The sequence below is a fragment of the Aythya ferina genome (genome assembly GCF_964211825.1).
Source record: "Aythya ferina genome assembly, chromosome: 5".
Classification (NCBI taxonomy): domain Eukaryota; kingdom Metazoa; phylum Chordata; class Aves; order Anseriformes; family Anatidae; genus Aythya; species Aythya ferina.
Window position 1 is genome coordinate 15,289,037 of NC_140301.1, and position 18,587 is coordinate 15,307,623.

An 18,587-nucleotide genomic window follows, 5' to 3' on the forward strand; every position below is an offset into this window, starting at 1 on the left:
TTATAGCCTCATGAAGGACTGGACTTGGTGGAAACCAAGAATAACAAAGATTACGTTACATTAGGCTTCATTTAAATTATTAGGATAAGATTGAGATAATAATCTCAACTAATGTATCTTTACTTTTGTTAAGCTTCCAAAACTGCCATGTATGGTATAGCACTTGCAAGACACTGATACCATTTCCATTCCTTGCTAAGGAAAATAAATTGGTAACACACTTATGAAGAAAAGCCAGAGAGAAAGTGGACATCTGAAGGTCCTTTTCAAGACTTTATATACCTTCATAGCCATCTTTTTTTTTTTTTTTTTTTTTTTTTTTTTTGATTTTATAAATTGAAGTGCTTTGGGGTCTTTATAACGAGTACCACATTCAATTAATAGCTTTATAATACTATTTGACTTTTCATAATAAGCATTTAAGATGAGAAAGATTTTGTCTGTGAGCTGGAGAAGTATCTTCAGACACATGAACTGGTGTTATGTAGCATTGCCAGAAGCAGGATCAGAATTTGAAATGTTACTCATCATTCTTAACCTGGAAGCTTTGCTGCTTGCTATTTAGGAAATTCTGGTAAAAGATTGAGTTAGTGATCTAGGGTTTCACAGGTTAGAACAATATCTGAGTCAAAAGTCATTGAATTTTTCAAAAAATGTTATTTTTCTTTTTTGTTTGCAGGCACCCAGGCTCACACAGGTATGCATGCAGTATACATATAACTGTAGGTATACACATGCAGTTAAACGTCCATCTAGTCTGTACTCTCATAGCCTGAATATAGAAGCTGTACCTCTGTGTGTTACAAACTACCTGTATTTTACTATTTCTGTCCTTATTTTTTCCCCTCTTAATTAAGTACTGTATTTTACAGGTTTCTTGACGATGGTTCCTAGTACCGATTCTGAATAGAATTTCCATTTTCCCCCATCTTTAGTTGGTTCCATGCTGCTGATAGTAATCAGACATTTCTCTCATCTGAGAGCCTATTTTGTTCATCTCCCAGAAGAGTGGCCATACCTCATGAGAGTCCTTCATGGATCTAGAGGCTTTAATAGTCTCTCTGCCTGTGTCTCTTTCTTTCCCCTACCAACTGTTGATATCTCTGAACTTTAGTGTTATTTGAAGTTTTTCCACAACTAATACTTCATACTAACTAGCATCCCAGTCACAATGCATGTCCATAGGGGAGTACTGAAAGAACATATTTTTATTTTTAAAATACTCAGCATATCTCAGATATAAAATCACTTTACCAATAAATAAATAAATAAATAAATAAATAAATAAATAAATAAATAAATCTGTTTCTGTCCTTCAAATCTCAAGGGAGCAAAATACAACAAAATCGCTCCCAAATACTTAGGCTCAAACAAAGATGAAATGAGTACACATATATACTATGTCTCTTTTCCAGTTAATGAACAGATATCTATAGAACCACTCACTGATTTCAACATCAGGCTTTTTATTGTGGCAGAAGTGTATGGACCCTGGGCATTCTGAATCTGTCAAAACTCCTAAGCACTTTAGTCTCCAAAGGCTGCTTTGAAAGCCCATCACTCTCTCTTGCATAGACAAAGACTTAGGGCCACTAATATAAATAATATATCAAAACTATGCAAAAGAAGAATATGCCAAGAGACAAGACAAGCAGAAGTATATTCAAGATGTTATTATATCATCACACAAAGACCTAAGGCTCTCTGAGGGACATTGTTTTGTTTTATTATGATACTTCGTAAAAAAAAAAAAAAAAAAAAAAAAAAAAGTTGTTCAATTAGAGCTGATATTCATCCACATATATAAATGAGCATGTAGTACACTGTGTCAGCTCTATGAACAAAATTACAAGGAACCCACGTAGATTCCTATTTGGTTTTATTTTCCTCTAAGATGATGAAATTTTTCATCTTACCATATAAACCTTTATCAGGATCCTGATTTTGTATTATGAGTAATATGTTTCTGCTAGCTGATTAGATAAAACCCATACAACTTAGGAAACTTGAAAGGACTACAGATGATGTCCATCCTCCAGACCCATTCATTATTTCCCCAGAACTTAATGCAGTTCCAAGCCTTACAAAAGCAGTTCTTCATGGTTTGGCACTTTTTTCAGTCTCAGATGAAAGCTAGCAGCCAAAATATTTTCTACTGTTTGCATTTTAATGTTTGGTTTGAAAAGCAAACAAACAAAAACAAACAAACAAAAACCCTTTCCTTTTTATTTAAGCTTAAGGGATTTAAATATTCAGGCCACCATTCCTTTTCTCCAAATTCACTTCTTCATTCTCATCCAATATAATTAAAACGGTTCCTTTTCGATTCTTTTCCTTGGAAATCTATATGAGAAGATTTCTGATTCTGCAAAGATGGCAAAGCTAGCCCATCCTCCCATGCAACATATGTCTCTGTAAGATGCTACAGTCAAAAAATCCTTTCCTTTCCTGCCAAGCCAGGCATCATCACCAAGGGGTGGAGTTTTCTTTTGTTTTCATTTCAGCTGAATTAGACATATCTAGTAATTTTTTTCCAAGTTCTTCCAGAAGCTACAAGAAAGCTAAGTGGGTTAAAAAGATTCCTGGAGGGGTTCTGAAGATGAAATAATCTTTTTTGTTTGTTTGTTTATTTGTTTTGGACTGGTAGATATAAGACAAACACATGAGCTAGTAGAAATACTCAACTCCCTGTAATCAACATTCACTATGGTTTTACCCTCCTCGTTCTCTCAACTATTATTTGTTGCACTCCTTGGTATTTCTTTTCTCTTAGCTGTGGTCTTGACTTTACTTTCTTCTCAACCTCTTCTTATGTTTGCTTATGCAAATTAAATTATACATTAAGATGGAAGGAGTGCTAAACAGGTTAAGGAGACAGTGTTTCAATATTACAGAGTATTGTACACAATTACATGTTGTGGTTGTCCTTGTAGACAGAAAAGTATGCACCTGGAAAACAGCATCATGATAAAAAAACACCACAGAGAAAAAAATAAAAATTCTAAACAAAACTGTATGTATTTATATGTGTTGCCTACAGTGAAAATCAGGAGAAACCTCTGTGTCACATGTCTAACAAGTCTAAAACCATGTGAACAGTCCACTCTAAGTATTTCTAATTTCACTGCATACATATTGATATAACTGAATATACAATTAATGACCACCAAAATCTTATGTGACATTTGGCTACTGTGTACCACTTTTCCCATGTTTGTAAGACTATCACATAATTAATGTTTTCATACCATTTAAAACCTGTTTGAGTCACATTCTCTAAAATTTAAGTAAGGCTTTTACTATGTTGTAAGTGTAGCTTAGTATGTGAACTAAACTATTTCTGATTACAGAATAGGTGATGTATTTGTCTCAACAAAAACTGAATTGATAACTTCTACTAATTAGGAAAAGCAGGATTTTGTGTTTTAGAAAATATAACTTTCTCAAGCAATTTGGCATAGAATGTATCCAATATATACTATGCCATTCTCACTACAAGGGAGTTCTTAGACTCTCATCTCCTATCTCAAGTTGAACCAAACTCACTATTATCTCTGAAAATTATAACTGACTGAAGTAAGTGTCCACTAACCATATCAGCTTTCACAGTTTCCTTCAAAATATCCCTGTCATTCTGCCTTTATTGCATTTGTAGAGAAGTATACCAGCATTGGCTTATGTGACAGACTTCTTGGTAACAGACTGAATTATCTCACCTTTCAAAATACACTATGCATCCTAAAGATTTCCTAGCCCTACCTCGTTAAAATCCTTGAAGTAAGGTATGGAGAAATAATTGTGTAATCTCTTCTTACCAACCTCCAGTGAAAGATATTCTACTACCCAGTAAAATATTTTAGCTTAACAACTCTTGCAGTTAGAAAGTTCTCCTTAATATCCAACTATAATCCTCTTAACTGCAAAGCAAGCTAATTAACCAGCTATTTAACCACTCTTCATCCAAAAACATTTAATAATTCATATTTTACAGCCTGAGATATGTATCAGGGTAAGAATCCTAAACAGGGCAGTGGGATGTATTACTGCTTATAGTAAAGACAAACGTCACTTAAGCCAATTTCACCTGCGTATTTTATCTCTTAAGATTTATATACTTCAGACTGACAACAGTTCTGCTGTAAGGCATGCTGTGTGAGATGCAGTATTAATTTATGTAGAGAACGTGTATATGACAATAGTTATACATTGAATATACAGTTCTGACTGTCCAATTAACTACAAGACACATTATACAATACTTATTTATACAAAAATGAGTGATAGTTGAGACTAGCTGAGTTCCCCTTCTTTTCAACAGGGAGAAATGGGGAGATGGGATTAACTTCCATTAAAGACTTTCATTAAAGACCTTACTAGGAGCATAATCTTCAATAAACTAGAATATATAAATTCTTCTATGACCAAATTAAGCATAAGAAAAAAAGTACTCAGGAGGGTCAGCAGCTGAACAAGAAATAGATCCAGAAGCAGGTTTTGAGCTGTCAGTTCAATAGCCACAGAGAGTGCCAGAAAACAGATGCTGCTTTCATTGTTTGATATCCTTAGCCCACGTTACCCAAACTTGTGTCACTGACCTTGTGACTTTACAAAGTGCCAGTAAATGCTCACAAAACTTTGTATTCTCAAATGTGAAGTACATCTACAATCTAGGCATCTACAATCACACACAATTTGTTAGCTGAGAGTGTTGTACACCATCATCAACTCAGTAATTATAGTCGTAAGTGTGAATATCTGAAATAAAGTGAAAGCTAAAATTTTTACAGTGTTGTGGGAAGGAAGAAAATCTCTTATTTATGATGTTTGCTTATGGCCAAAGGTAGTTCCACATCTGCACTAAATCTCAGGAGACATCCAGGAGGAAAGTAAATGTTCAAATTCAGCTTGGCACTTTTTTGTCCTTTTGAATCTGCTTTGCATAACCACTGATATTGCTTCTTCTCACTGGCCCAGCCCTGCAAAGGTTTATGTACAAGTTCACCTTTACACGTGAATAGCACCATCAAATTAGCACCTTCAATGCTACACCCACCTGTGTTACAAAGCTTAGCAGGACTGAGCCATAACAATGTGAATAATACAAATAAATAAATAAATGTAATATTGCTATCTTTAGCATGGAATTAAACATTACTTTTGTGAAGTACACCCAGACTACCTGTGCCTCATTACTTTCTGAAAAAAAAAAATATATAAAAAAATTACCATAGCTTTATACAACTCTAGAAAAAACTGAAATAGACTATCATTGTTTATTCAAATGATATAAATAAATAAAAATCTATAACCACATAAAGAGTTTGAAGAAAGTGAAAGAAAATAAGTACTATTTATTTTATAGTGAAAAATGAGTATATTCTAGGAAATGATCAGATAGCAGTTTCAAAGGCAGTACTTCAAAGAAAATACTTTTTCGTGCTTCACACTTAATAGTTATTTGCCGAGCACTTTGTCATAAAAGTTCAATAATAGGTTCAAAGGTTATCTCTGGTTTTGACTATTAAACATAACAGTGTGGATGCAATTTCTATATCCTAAAATTTTTACACCATTAATTCCAGAGAACTCAGTTAGTATTCCAAGGGAAGAATCACTCACATGTATATTTTACCTTTTCTTACTTTATTCTTTGTTCATCTGCTACTGAAAAATGTCACAGAGAGGATATCCAGACAGACTTTTAATCTGGTCTGTATGATTAATTCTCATATTCTAATATTTACATTTCTCACTCCTGCTTAACAAGTTAAGTAATCTAAGTCCATGAACAGGTCACAAACACTATTAATCTTAGTCACACGGCATACTGGTCTTTTGATGTTTCTTTTTTTATTGCATAAACCCTTACAAGGCCAATCTCGCAGACAATCAAGTGTCCTGGCTATATTAATATGAAAAACAACGTCTAATAAAACACACTACAGATAAGATGTAGTATGAGATGTCAACCATTAGTGATGGTTGACAACCCTACTGATCAATACCAATAACTCTATTTGAGTATAGAAATAATAGTTTAAAAGCAGAGTTAAATACTCTAATTTATAAATTCTAGTTGACGTTAATCTCAGCTGTTGGTATACAGCATTTCAGAAATTGTGTTCCACAAGAATTAAAAAAATATTATTTTTTTCCTGTTGTCTTAAAAGTTGTATTTACATCCAATTTATATGAGATTTATAACTTCAAGAATGTTCAATGACTTCTATGCAGTTTGCATGACCATTTTATTACTACTACTTGCCTTCCATGGGCAATTAACCTTCTTTGCTAAAATGCAGATCAGGTTAGGATTAGTACGCTACTATGTGGTCAGTATAGTAATTCCTATATGAGAAATGAAAATAGTAGATAGAGTAAAAGAAACATAATAATTCTAACTAGTTTATTACACTTAAAATATTACAAGCACCAAAAAGTATTTTGAATATTATAACTGCAGTCGATATACAGACAACTGGGAAGCATACAGTAATGCAGTCTTTTAACTCAGGTTGGAAAATATCAAACTTTTTAAAATGCCTTTTTTTTTTTTTTTTCTTTCCAATTTCAGTCAGTTCCATCTAATCACAGTGGCTTTTAAACACTTGAAAATTTTAGTACAGAAGACTAATTAAGGTCATTACCCCAAACATCACATACAAAATCCTACATTTGATATTACATGTGTATCTTGTGTATTACATTATTTTTATATAATATATATTAGATATTATTTATCTAGTATATTATATTCTAATATATGTTTTCTATATATAACTTTTCTACTTTAAAGCTCACTTGCACTTGAATGAAAGAATAAAATCTAATTAGAAATAGAGTTAGAGCAATGACACATTCAGTTGACTACTAACAGTTATGGCATTAAATCAATCAGAAAATATATCTGAAATTGTTTTTAGACTTGGAAATAGCATGGTCAATTCAAACAGTACTGATGCATAATATCACTGGTTCTTGTTTGTTTGTTTGTTTTAAAAAGTATTCATTATACTTGCATATGCTGAAGCTTAAATGAATAAATATAGGATTTCAGGTGAACAAATTATCCTTGAGGAGAAGAAAAGATTTCATTAAGTCATCTTCCAGTGTTTCTGATCTTGGATTGGATTAAAAGAAATATAGAAGCTATTTCTTTTATGTATGCATGCTTCTTTTTTGTATGAGAAAACAAACAAACAAACAAACAAAAAAAACTCTTGTTCAATACTTTTCTGCATTTCATCAGTGAAAATTAGTCTTACACGTCAGTATGTGCACCTTAACTTCTACTTACATATAAGCAGTTGACTTAATTTGAGGCTTCCTCTCTGGTGTGAATTTAATAACTTGTGAAAAAAGGCTTTCCTTTCTTCTCAGTTCCTATTCAGTAGGACAAACTGCACTTTGCTTAGTGTAAATAAGACAACACATCAAATATTTCTATTTTATTATTACAGATGATCAACGAATTTGCATTTTCTTCTCTGAAATCATTCTGCAGTTTGTCACTGTTTAGGTCAGAGCAATGTTCATGGATGAATCAGATGGAAAAGATACTTGAAACTCAAAAGGGTACCTAGGGTACCTAACTGTGGCTCATTTTTATCACTTTGGAAATTATTTGAAATTTTATCACTGTTGTGAGTTCTGAAAACAAAGAAGCTACCATATGGCTGCATAAAGTTGTAAATGTTGATTTATGGCACTCACCCTAGGCAGTAGCATACTCAACAAAAAATAAAGAAGGAAAAAAAAAAAAAGTAAGAAAAAAAAAAAAGTGAATAAAAAACACACTGTCATCCTGTCATCCACTAATGGACATACCACAGCTTAATGGAAATTGTTAAAAACTGTATGTTTTCCTCATTTTTGCTACTGTCCTTAAAAAACGCTTGCTCTTCACTAAGGAAAGAATGTATGATCCTTTATTTTGGCATAACTACCATGTTTGCAGTGCACAGTGTTCTTTCTTAAATGTCTATGCCTTTCAATTCTATACTATTGAAATCTGACATGTTTTATTGGTCAGGATGTACTTGGTCATGTTCTTTAAAAGTTGTTATTTATAAAATTCTAATACATTTGAGAAAATGTCTCCATTTGATATTCAAAAAATGCCATTTGTTCTGATAAAATCTCCAGTGTCAATTTCTTCCATAAGAATAACAGAGTAATAGAGTAAAGTATTTTCACACAAATATGTCATGGTCATGTTTTATTTTTACAGACCTGTGCAATATCAAAAGTGTCCTTCCTTTGTAAATAAATGAGTTCATATTACTTTTTTTTTTTTTTTTCCCCCTTGCTTTTTTAGTGTAACAGTGTCATCAGATGCTAATAGTGACCATAAGATATCACTATCCTATACCCTGGGTATCAGCTCTGTGACACATCTCCACATCTCATTCAAACCATTACATAAATTGATACGATTTTTAACTGGGTAACAGTAAAGCTGTTGAATCTCTGCTTCACCAGCATGATTTCTCTCTTGATTTCAACATTCAACAATGCTTGTGTGTTTTTGAACTTGTGTTTTTAATTCTGCTTGTTTCTATGTTCTCTCAAAAAACTCTGGACAGCAATCACTTTCCATATGAAGGCTACATGATACACAGGTCATGCCTAGAGAGGTATACTTCAATAATTCTTCCCATGTAGCTTTGCATTTTTAGGTGAAGATCTAGGCAAATCAGCTACACATAACCTGAAGGGTTTCCACCCACAGAAAAAAAAAAAAAAAAAAAAAAAAGAAAAAAAAAAAAGCATAAAATAAGTAGAAATGGCAAGTTGTTGTTTATATGTCATCAACATGACAGAGGAGAAAAATATGGTTAATTGCACAGATATCTATCAGTTGTGCATAGATAAAAATCATACTTAAACCATGTCAGTAATTCTTTATACTTCTTTTATATATGGCTGTATATGAAAGAAATACAGAATAACAACTTACATATCTAGTTGTGGAACTGTACAACTTTTAAGAAGAGTTGGGAAACACAGATATTAAATGGTATTTGCTCTTCCCTTTCATTTTCCCTTTTCATTTCTTGAAGTGCATGCCTAATAGTCTGTTATTTAGCATTCAGGATAAAGGAAAAGATAAGAAATCTTGGCCATGGATGACGTTGAAGAGTACTTAGAAGATTTGTTGGTCACAAAAGTGATCTTCCTTTAAAGACATAATAAAATGTTGCAGATGTCCTGCTATATTTGGTGCTGACGGATCACTTTAAAAAATAAAAATTAAAAAAAAATAATAATAATCAAGTAATAAAGGAAACAAGGAAGATTATTTGTTGGACTATAACACCAGAGAGAGTGTTGCAAATTAATCACACGGGAAACCTAATTTTCCCAAGGGCTTCACTGAAAAGTTAGCATTCTTTGCTATTTGTTAAGTTCTGAGAACTTGGTGAGGAAATCTCATTAGAATCCATATAATGAACCTTATATGATTACATTTTCATTTACTGTCACTCAGAAGATTACTGTCAAACTCACAGTATTTCCAGTATAATCAGAAATGGGAGAAGGCTGAAACAGAACCTTATTTTTGAGATTAGTCTAAATCTCTCAAACTCATTTATGTGCTCAAGAAGCTAAAGCTCATTCTCAGAAGGGAGACTGCATCTACCTGCTACATTTGTGAGCAGATGAAATTTCTTTCTAGACACTCTCTGAACAAATCAAAAGCAATAAGACTGTACAATGTCTGTCAGTGAAAACGTACTAATACTAATACGGCTGGTGACAGACAAATTATATTAGGTTACTCTGAGCACTGTGCCGATGCTGCAGGCTTAGGTCATTTTCTGGTAACTCAGAACATGAGTTCAGCAAATATTTCTCTGCACAAAACACAAGGAGTAAGAATAATTTACTTATTTCTTAAAGATGATGAAATATGTTATTGTATTTTTCAAAATGATTCTTACACTGTATTTAGGTACTTCAGAAAATTTTACACTTAATCACGACTGTCCTTTGCTGCAGTCTATATTTTCTTTGGTTATCACACATTTAAGATAGTAGACATGCACTACCACCTGCCATCTCTATCATAGAATCATAGAATCATGGTCCCTACAACACCAGTTTAGTGACAAGCTATTCTCTGAGTAAAGGAGTGTTCTTGATGAGTACTTTTAACTGGCCACCTTCCAGATGTTAACGATGCTGCTACTCTCTTATATATACCTCTTTATATACCTCTTATATATACGTTATATACCTCTTGCGATCTATATTGAATTTATAAGAACAAGGACAAGAGTTTCAGAATTAAAGCAGCTTTGAAATCTCTAACATAAGTGTATATCAAGATGAATGCATTGTGGCTAAGCATCTCATCCAGAATTTGTGAATAAATTTTAGGAGTAACAGATGTTTGAATAAGCCAAAACTCTGAATCTCTAACAATAGTATGATGACTAACAGCAATGCTTTGACTGAACATTTTTTTCATAAAGTGGCCAGTTGGAAATGGAGAAGGAAATAACAAAATGAAATAATGACTACTGAGAAAAAGCCAATTCCAGTTATGACTGATAAACATTCAGCTTCATTGACATGAGTTTGATGGCTGTACCTTAATTTGCTCACATTTACTCTGTGCTGTAGTGCTTTGTTTCCTCAGATGAAAAACAAACAAACAAACAAACAAAAAAAAACATTTTAGAGGATATATGTCATTGTTTCCCATATTTCACCACTTACTGACATTCTTGACACTGAACATTTATGTTGCCACATAGATGAATTTGTAATACTTCAAAGAAATCTACATTATCTAGAGGGAAAGCTTTTAACAGCTCTGTTTGCTGCTTCTCTCTATCTAATAATGTATATGTTCAAGTTTGAGTAAAAGTTTGAAGAAAACATGTAATGTGACAATGCTGCCTGCTATCAACAATATTCTATACTGTACATATCCTGCAGGAAGGAAAAATCAAAAATAAAAAAAAATCTAAAGCAAATCAGACTAAATGTGATATAATTTTTCATATCAAGTTTACTTATTTAACCGCAAAGTTTACCAGTGTCTTTGTAAATAACATGACCTAAACTAACATTCTCATGATTTACACAAACTTAGATTGCAGTCCTGCCAATTCCTATTTCTGTATATATAATTTTTCATCTTTTTGAGTCCTTGGATGACAGAGATCTTATGCCTGAGGGTACAATGATGGTGATTCTCACCTTCAGTACTGAGCCAGGACCCAAGGCTATTAAACAAAACAGCATGACTGCAAGAGACTCACACAATCTTTAAAAGACAGCCACTATTCCTGATGACTTTACAAGATTTAGATTTCAAACAGTCACAGGGGACATATTTGAAGAAGGATATATTGCATTAGTGAATCGCTCTGCTTTTTTGTGTTTTATAACATTGGATTCCATATCTAAATTAAAGTTAATTAGCTGAATCCATGGACCTGGCACATATTTGAACTCAAGTCTTTATAAAGCAAAGTTGTTTGTTTGTTTTATATACAACAGATAATTATTTGTAGTACTCATAGCCCAGGAAGTTATATGAACTAAAATTGCAAGTTAGTCCAAAATGAGATTAGGAAAATTCATAGAAAAAAAAACATTCTCTGTGGTTCCCTATTGACTATTACAGATATTAGTCCAGTTACAGATCAAGATGAGGTCTCCAGGAATTCTCCAGGAATAGTACATCAGAGGAAATATCACATTAAATACATCCTGTTCACAAGAACTGGTCCCCACTAGGGACCACAGTAAGAAACACATTATAAGACAATGTAGATCTTTGATCTAAATATAATTACACAATATTTTAAATTCCAAAATGAATGCTCTTTCTCTCTTTATGCAAGTGTACGTTTAATCATGCTGTTTTTCTTCAATATTAGGAAAGTGATTCAGTGATTATCAGATACTCAGAAATGAGGATTAACAGTTTTCATGCCATATTCTATCCACCTCAGTTCATAAGGCTTATGAATCACTTAGCATTCAGAAAGTGGGGTTTCTTTGTTACAGAAAGTCAATGTCACTTGGTGGAATTCATCCTGAGAGAAATTCATCCAAGCACACATTTAAGGCTTCAGGACTAAAAAGGACACTGAAGTCTATGACAAAATTCCCAATACCTAATTAAGTTTACAGTATAGGAGAGCACACTAGCACATACACGGGCCTGCCTCTGAGTTCACAAGGGAGCAGGAGGACTAGGTTGCCTCCCAAGGGAAGACAAGCTAGGTGCCAAAGGTGTATAGGGTCAGCTATATAGTTACATAGAAGAGATATCTACTTCTTAGGGTAAATATTAGAATATAGGCAATTCTGAAACTACCAAAAACAGTTTAAAAATTGTTCTTAAAGAAGAAACTGCTTCTAAGTGAAGAACCAAGTCAGGAAAGGTTTAAATTGCTTGTTAAAATCACATGCTGGTCAGAAACAGTCAGCAGATTCATAAAATTAATATATTCTAATTGTAATTAAACACTGAATTGATTCTTATATCCAGAGATTCTCCTGGTTCTGGGGAATAAATCTTTTTTCCCCTTTCTAACGTTCGTGCTGTTATAAGAAATGATCCTTCTTTTAGGTGCTTCCTTGCAGTGTTGTTCCTCTCTCTTACACAAGACAAACTGAGGTATGTAAAGAAAATATCTGTGTATTCATTTTAGCACTGATGTTCTCTCAAAAATTTCTGGGAGAATGGTCCTTTCAGGAAAGCAATAAAAAGAACAATAGAATTTTAAATCAGAGGTTATGACCCCAACACTCAGATCATTAACTATCATTTGCCCTTGGGTAAGGAATTTCCTAGAAGCACTAAACATTAACACTTCACCATCCTCACCTTACTAAAGTTAAATAGCATTGCATACACACAAAATTAAAATCAGTATTTTTACATCAAAAACTATCAACATGATGCATCTCAACTGAAACTTTGCTCTAAGGGTACGCTCTCCCAAGTAAAACAATTTTTGTAATACCTTTCTTATTCCCACAAATGTATCCCTCTCTGTAAATTAAAATGAAAGATGTTATGCTTCATTCAAGAGAAATCTAAATGAGTATAAATTGTGATTCTTCGTTTCAAAAGGTTTGAAGTTTACTTTGACTTCTTAGAAAGAAATAGTAGTACAGCAGGTTTTGAATCCAAAGAGAAAATACTGACAAGAAGGACTGAAACGCTTGAGTGGGAAAACTAGAATACGAAGAGCCCAAAAATAAGGAAAGGAAAACGAATCCTAGAAGTACAATAAATATATTAGAAAAGAGAATACAAAATCAAAGAGAAGTTTATTAAGAAGACAGAATGAGATTCAATGAAGTGAATTTTTCCATTACCATGCACACCATTAGCACATCACCAGTGCACCACTGAAGACTGTCCTTGCAACAGAACCTGTTTGCTGATGTAGCTTTCTGGAGAGAAATGCATTTCTTACAGAATACAGAGAATGTTTTAGAGGCATCAGAAATGGTAGATACATTTTACTACTGCTTCAAAATCCTATAATGGTTCACCTCATCCATCCCTACATTAAAATAAAATAAAATAAAATAAAATAAAATAAAATAAAATAAAATAAAATAAAATAAAATAAAATAAAATAAAATAAAATAAAATAAAATAAAATAAAATAAAATAAAATAAAAAAATACAGAGATTGGTGGATCTGCTAGAACTGGCTGTCAGAAAAAAAAAAAAAAAAAAAATCTGTGTTGGGATTATAAATAGGATGAGCGTACTAAATTCAGGAAAAATTCAGGATGATGTAGTAAAAATTGAAACCTGAGTAGGAGTGACAGCTTGGCTTTGAAGCTTTAACATTTTAACAATCTACATTATAGCAATCTTCATTAGCCATTAATGTTGCTTGCTTGGAGTTAGAACGGGATCATAACTAGGACATGCCTGCACTGCACAAAGATCCCTCAGAAAGTGCTGACCCAGGATTCTATGTCCACACACAGGGGTAGCTCTTGCACTGAGAACATGAGTCCAAGGCCAGAACTCTCTGTCTTTGCAATAAGCGTAGACTTCGGCTCAGCAAGGCAACATAACCACAGAAGAGGAAGTACTGTGCCTGTGCAACAGTTCTTGATTTGGGAGTGACAGAACTCCTCAACAGCCATAGACCAAGTCTGAGTAAGCACCAGACAGGAATCTGGAAGTAGAAATACATGTGAAGGACTCTCTGCAAGAACTAACTCTTGTTTGTACACAGTATTGCACTTTTCTTTCAGCACATTATCTGCTTGGATTTTTTTTGCACAGAAAATTGGGCATTTTCCATTGTTTAAAGTAGTGTGAAAAATGGTATGAATGCATGTCTTCTGTTTTCACTTGCAGTGGACTACAACAGCTCTGAAAACAAATGCTTGGAAGTTTTGTGGGAAGTATCTAATTATACTTGAAATTAAAGCTCTGGGAAGTCTTAAATGTGTAAGTATTTTGGGGGCTTTAGAGCTTTTCTCCTAGCTCTCTGAGAAAAAAAAAAAATGTTTTCTAATATGTTTTCTAAAACTAATGTGTCTTCTTGTCAAAGAAGAGATGTACATGTAGAGCTTAAAAACATATTACACTAAGAATTTAAGAACTTTATGAGGATCTTTGGGACAAGCTGAAAAATCTCTGCTAAGGAGACTATCACAGGAATATGGATGTGTTTTGCAGAAACAGCTTTCTGCAAAACAACTACTTTGTTCAATGTACTCATTGGACAAAATATATTAGGCATTCCTACAGTCATGTGTTGGTGGCAAAACAACACATCACTGAGCGCATTAGTCCCAACTGTAAATCACTACTGCATGAGTAAATAGTAAAAAACAGTATACAGAAGAGTTCATCTGTACCAGTTGTAGCTTTTTTCTTTATGAGAATATTTTGTTAATAAAATATACATTCATGCAGTGTATTTACAAATTTGGCTACATAATGATTAGTAGCCTATAGATTCTATTCTTTACCAAATGAAAATCTTTGTTAAATACAAAATTGAATGAAAGAATTTGTATAACAAATGAAAAAAAAAAAATCTAGTCTTTCAGGAAGCAGCAGAATTGACTTCTCTGCCAGGAACAAACTGTGGGACTTATCAAATTTATCTGTAAGTTACACTGGACTCTCTTTCTTTTATCATCTGCCAATGCCAGAATATATTATAAAACCTTCAGAACCTCTTGAATAAAGCAAGTATCATTTTCTACTTAATCAGCAGTTCCTATTCAAAAGATATAATAAAACATCAGGAAGCAAGAGGTCTGACAACTAAAAATGTACCCACCGTTTTATGTTATGTTGGACATAGAATTTAGTGTATGCATAAATGCACAAATGAATGCCCAAAATACTGTACTACCAGTTTAGCCATCTGAAACTAATACAGTTATACACATGTATTAGAAAGGAAATAGCTCCTTGTGTGCTCAGTTGTCTGTTCTGAGATTTGTCACAAAAGAAAGCATCTTTCACTGAGTACAGACTAGGAAATGGATTTGCAAGTAGAATTTTTTAAGTCCCTCATCAAATATATATTGATAATTTAAATGACACTCCATTTTGCCATATTTTTGTGATACCCAGATCCTTTTAGAGAAACTAATAGTCCCTTCTTTTACCTTTACTTTATCAGAAGGGCAGAATAAATGTCAAACAGCACTTTCAACCCTCCGATCCTTTGGTTAGTCTTTAGATATGTAGACACTGGTACATGTCAAGAAGTTCAAACAGAATAATTAGCTATCATTGTAACTATTATTTAGATAATCTTTGCATTACATTAGCACAACTCCCAGTTAGGTCTCAGGGATCTCTGTTAGAAAAAGCAGAATTGTATAGAAAAGTAGGCATGCACCATTGCCTACTCCAATCTTTTTCTTAGGCTCCATCAGCAGAACTTTCATCAAGGTAGTTTTTCCATCTCTGCAGTCAAGTATGGCATTAACTTCTCCTCACACTGTGTGTAGGGATGCCAGATAGTACCAACTGGGATTATTTTCCTCTAGTACAAACTCAAATTGGAAGCTGACTGAGTTTGACAACTTGGCTCTCCATTGTGCAAAAATCCATGCTTGGCAACTTCAGGTTTTAAGTAAGTGGGCTACATTTGAAGCCTAGACTGAAAGGACCCAATTTCCTGTCTACTATCCATCCATGAATTCATCTGAAATCTGTCATTTTACAACCTCTTATTATTAACTGTCATTAATTAATGGGAGAAATTGGGATATGAGCCATATTAGAATAAAATTTTTCTCCTAATGTTAGCTCAATATTAAGTCAATTTACGGTGTTTTGCTTTTCAAGCAATTTGTCTACAGTCAGTCAATATTTGACAAACGTCCAGTTCTCTGTAGCACTGCTTTTAGAATTTACCTGTTTTAAAGACAGAGACTCTTCCTTTATTCTGTACACTTCCCATTGCTTTCAGCTTTGTTAGGCAAGGAGGTATGTTAAGTAACACTCTTATTCTATGACCCTCTATACAGCATAGGCTTCAATCTAATTAATGATAATAGGCAACTGCCAGGATCAGATAATTGAATCTAAATTTGGTACAGTCCCCAGATAGTCTTTGCAGCCTGCCATTGTTTCTGTAATGGACTGAGGCAGCATTGGGTCTCCTCAGCTCAGAAGTGCAGAGATATTTTGAGTTTTGCAGCTTTTACTGTCAGAGATGATTAGGTGCCAGTACAGCTAGAGAGGAGGATAGAAGACAAACAGATTTTTTTTCCTGCAAATAAAAGTCAGAAACTACTGTGCAGCTGATATCTGCAACTGATTAAAGGAATAGATGTAAGAATTTAAAATATTTTTATAATCTTCGTAAATAACAACTTTTTTTTTTTTTTTTTTTTTTTTTTTTTAATCACATATCTTATGATGCTTGTGTTTTCTAACCCTTGGTGGGGGAGAAAAGAAGAATAGTAAAACTTTACAATCTCTAATCAGTTAATACTCCAGAGAAGTTTAGGCCTGTGTTTGGTCAGCCAGAATGGCTGAACAGGCAACAGCTGCTCATCTGTGTTGGGAGTCTCAGGACAGATTTAATTAACTTTTTTTTTTCTTCCTAATTGCTTCTAGACTACCTACTGTGTCATCTCAACAATGAAATTTTTCTCTTCAAGCAGACCATAATGTAAAAAGTCTGTGAATAACAACTTCATATGTATAATGAAATAATTATTTTTTTTATGAAATTAAGGAAGCATTTATTTGTTTAATGAGGAATTCCTTTTCCCTCGATTTAATAGGTATGGGAAATGAGTAGAAAAGGATACAGGAAAAAATATGGTGTTAACTTTGTTGTGCGACTTTTTAGAAGAATACCTATTAGCATACTATCTATTTGCCCAGAGATACGACTGGTATTTAAAGATTACTTTCCCTTTAGTCCCTTTTAAATCTTTTTTCCTCTTTTTATTTTTTTTAATCCTTTTTTACTTTTTTTTTTTTTTCACCTTTTTCCTCTGTTCACCCTTAGTGTTCTTTTCCATTTCTCTCCCCTCTTCTCTCTTGTTTCTTTCTCTCTCTCCTCCTCTTCCCCCATCTCTTTTTTCAGCTTTTTGTTCCTCTCCTCTTTCTTCTCCCCCTGTGACTAGCCCATGTAAACTGCATATGTTCCTATGTATTCATCTTCTTTAAGATCTTTACGAAACAAACAAGTTTTTGTTTGTTTGTTTTAAGAAGTAAGCACCTACCTGAGATAAAATTACAAATAAATAACCTTAATTTAGACTTTCTTTTTAGAATAACAGAACATTACGGTATCTGCAGTAAGGGAACACATTCAAAACAAACTCTCACATAGTTTTAAAGGATGGAAAGATTGAGCATCTGGTAGTAACTCACGGATAAGGTATGGAGGGAAAAACAAATTGTGAATATTATGTCACAAAAAATATTCTTTTGTTCTGAAAGTAACAGAAATGAGTATGCTATTCACAAAGCCACTAGTGTGAATTATCTGCCACATATTTTAGGAGACATTTTTTTCTATTTTTTTTTCCAGATACAGCCAATTTCATATATATGTGTATATATGTATATTCACTATATATATATATATGTAGTGTAAACAAATAGATAACCTCCAATTTGTTTGGCTTTTCCAGAACCAAATAACTAAAAGACACCAAGAATGCTGGCTGTTTCTAAGAATTCCTACTTTTTTTTTTTTTTTTTTTTTTTTGATTATATCATTTGTGGTTGATTTTAAATGTTATCTTAACTCACATTTCTGGAACAGAACTATTCAGTGTTATATACAAATAACATACAGGAATACTGAAAAGCAAAGAGGGTGTTGTGTACTAACAGTTTTTGCTGAAAAGTATTTATGTCTCGTATTTTGCAAATTTTGCAAATATATATCCTGGTTTAAACAAATTTAGTTTTTCAACTGAATAGTACCATTAAAGAGGAAGATATTACTGTTATTAACCTGGGAGTCTGTATGATTGTGCTTGGGAATATTTGCTTATATTCAATGTTTTTGGGTGCTAACAAAACAACAATCTTGGAATAACAATGACACTGAAATGAAAGGAAATAAGGCTGTGTGACAGCACTCTCC